Source organism: Cibotium barometz, chromosome 63 (assembly GCF_041138505.1).
Source record: "Cibotium barometz isolate CiBa-2024 chromosome 63, ASM4113850v1, whole genome shotgun sequence".
Lineage (NCBI taxonomy): Eukaryota > Viridiplantae > Streptophyta > Polypodiopsida > Cyatheales > Cibotiaceae > Cibotium > Cibotium barometz.
Genome location: NC_141108.1, coordinates 22,789,313 through 22,792,388, shown reverse-complemented (window position 1 = coordinate 22,792,388; position 3,076 = coordinate 22,789,313). Strand labels below are relative to the sequence as shown.

Here is a 3,076-nt window from a genome sequence, read left to right as displayed (position 1 = left end):
TTAGGATATTGCATGACATTGATACGTTTATGGTAAGAGTTGTCGAGACGAAGGCATCGAGATGTACGGGATCGGTGTTCCTTGATGAGGAGTGGGGTGTCTATTTGTTTTGGAGAGAGATGGACAGATGCTTTGCATCATTTGAGGGGTATTCAGTACCCGATGAGACTGGTTGTTTCTTACATCCATCATGACCATTGGTATTCGTTATGGGTTTTATACTAGAGCTTCTCATGTACCATCCACTCGATGTTCTATTGTACAAGGTAATTTTGATTATGTTTTTCTATTATAAGATTTTTTTGAGATTTTATGTGTCGTTATGTGCAGGTCCTTTTGAGATTTGATTTATCGTTGTTTTGGTTGTGCAGGTCCTTTGCATTCATCGATAGTAGAGCATGTGCGAGATGGATCACCGCTTTACAATAGAGAGTGTATTGTGAGGAGACAAATGAATGATCCTTCTCATAAGAGAAGAATTCAATTTGTTGATTCTGACATTACTGAACTGAGAATACGTATTTTGTGGTGCATTTTGAGAATAAGTAATATTGGTCCTTTTTTGCATCTTCGTATGCTACATTACTATGATATTTTTGTTTTTGCTATAAATCTACGAGACATGGATGTTATTTTGAGATATGTATACATGAAGTCACTTGAAATAATGTATTGTGTTTACTTAAAACATGACCTAAATTGGAGAAACTGAGCCTATTTTTTCTGGAACTCTACCTGCCCGCAGCAGCAACGCGCAGGTCTAATACTAGTATAAGTCAATTTTGACATTAAGCAATACACATTCATTCCCTTGCAATAAAGTAATTTTGAGCTCTCCTTCTTTTCCCTACCCTCTTGCTTGTATTTTGTTGAATCTTGCATGCTATAAATAGGTTTGATTGTAACCTCTTGCATAAGTGTCTTTTGTCTATTCACCTCTTGTATGATCCATAGTGTAGGCAAGCTTCTTCTCACCTCCATCATAACCCATAGCCATGGAAGCATTATGGTGTCTTAATGGAGCAAGGATGTGATAGACAAGATAACACACCCACAAGGGAAGCTACATTTTTGGCTCTACAGTAAAGTACCAAAGTTGCATTTTTCTGCTCTATGGCAAAATACCAAATGACACATGATTTGGTAAAGGCTAAGGTAAGCTCCTGGCTTGAACATATTTGGTGCCGCCCCACGCTTACCTTCGATTTTCCATCCATTCTAAGCTATTGGGATCACCCACTATTACTCGATGTTGAGTAAAATCAGTAATAGCGAAACTATGGTACAATTTCTGAAAAATTAACACATAAATCATTTTCATTCATAATATGAAAAGTGGACTTCCTACCATATTCTAGGATTAATCATCCTAGATTAAATGAATGATTCTCATTATAATCATGGAAAATTTAATTTTTATGTTTATGCATAAATAGTTAATTAAGAAAAAGAGAAATTTATTCATGCCTACATTAAGCTATCAGTTAATTGCTCACTAATCACGTCTTAGTTATCATCTAATCTCTTTTTTAATGATGTTGATTCTAGCATTTGATCCACCATAGCTCATCACCTTGCTGCAAATTTAACATGGTATCAGAGCCTAGCCTAGAATCCATCAATCTTATGAGCCCATTATCTTGCTAATCACTTAGCTAATTAGGATTAATACATAATTAAGATTTTTTACCTCTTTTTCAACAAGCTCTTTGCACCCCCAGCTAGTAGAGGGGCTTGATCTCCCTCCAGGCTTAACAATAGCCTCCAAGATTTTAGCCACACATAGCCACAAGCCTCATGCTCCAGCCCATTCAAGCAATTCGTCAAACCGCCTACTACTGGAGCTGCTAATTTTTGCTAAATCACTGGCGCCTTTTTTCTGAGAAAAATTAGAGATCTTGTCTACACCAAATGGAATGGCTCTAATTCCTCTTAGCCCTAGAGGTTTTCAAGGGTGCTCTACAAGCTGGTAAAGACAGTTTTTGATTTGATCAAGTCTATAGTGAGATCCAAGCTCTTCATCAAATCTGCAGGTGACTTTGGTAAAACAGAGATTAAGCATTCAATGTTTGGTCAAATCTTGTGTTTCTTGGCTTAATCCTCTACTAGACTAATTTCTATTGATGGCCTTGAAAGGATTTGAGCTCATTTGAACTCTAAGGCCCCAGATCTGGACTCCCCGCATACTCTGTTTTCTATACACAAAATAGAGGATTAATTTGCTAATCAATGATTAATCAATACTACACTATTTTTGGTACAATTGAGGGTTCAAATTAACCATTGGGTATCTAATACAGATCTCTATAACTTCAAATTGCAATTCGGAGATGGTTTGATACTCCAACCATTCCGTATAGATTTGTTACCCTTGGTTTAATGTAATTTATGGTGAATTTATGCTAATAAATCTGTTGTAATCATAACCTAAACACCAGATTGAGTTGTAAAATGGTAGACACTGCCCTTGAATCTTGAAATTGGATCAAGAGGTAAGACCCCCTTCACCTCATCATGAGTATGGCACAAGAGATAGCCAAATTTAATGGGGAGCAGTTTTACACATGGTTGACAAAAACCATGTATTTGCTCATGAGGAAAAATCTGTGGGGGCTAGTTGAGGGAAGAGATGAATGCCCAGAGGTGAGAGGGGAAAATGAGTGGAAGAGCAGGAATGAGAAAGCATTAAGACTTATCGCACTCAGAAGATGATGAGGCACTAGCAGTGCTTTTGAAGAGTGTGGACAAAGGTGAATATGAAAACGTTGTAGCAACATTAAAGAATGTACCTGAATTGAAGCTGCATGAGATAGGAGTTGTACTAGAGCAAGAGACTAGAGTCAAAGAGAAGAAATGGCTGGACTCAACGACTGGAGAAGAAAAAGCATTCTTCACCTGAGGAGGATTCTCTCGAGGCGGGGAAGAGGAAGAGGCAGAGTAGGAGGAAGGACCTTCACTTGCCACAACTGTGGAAAGCCAGGACACATGGCAAGAGACTGCTACAGCAAACCCAGTGGAGAAGGAATGACATCGGCAAACTTCATGGAGGCTCCTAATAAGGAAGTGGAGTCAGGAT

The 3,076-nt window shown here is 38.2% G+C and overlaps 1 long non-coding RNA gene across 1 annotated transcript in view; it reads left to right on the top strand.

Annotated features, from left to right (window-relative positions):
• Positions 1-212, top strand: part of LOC147603847 (uncharacterized) — a 109,512-nt gene extending 109,300 nt beyond the window's left edge. Inside the window, exon 3 of the long non-coding RNA XR_015265553.1 lies at positions 5-212. This is a non-coding gene — a long non-coding RNA (uncharacterized LOC147603847). The remainder of the gene's footprint in view (positions 1-4) is intronic.
• Positions 213-3,076: the final 2,864 nt, after the last annotated feature.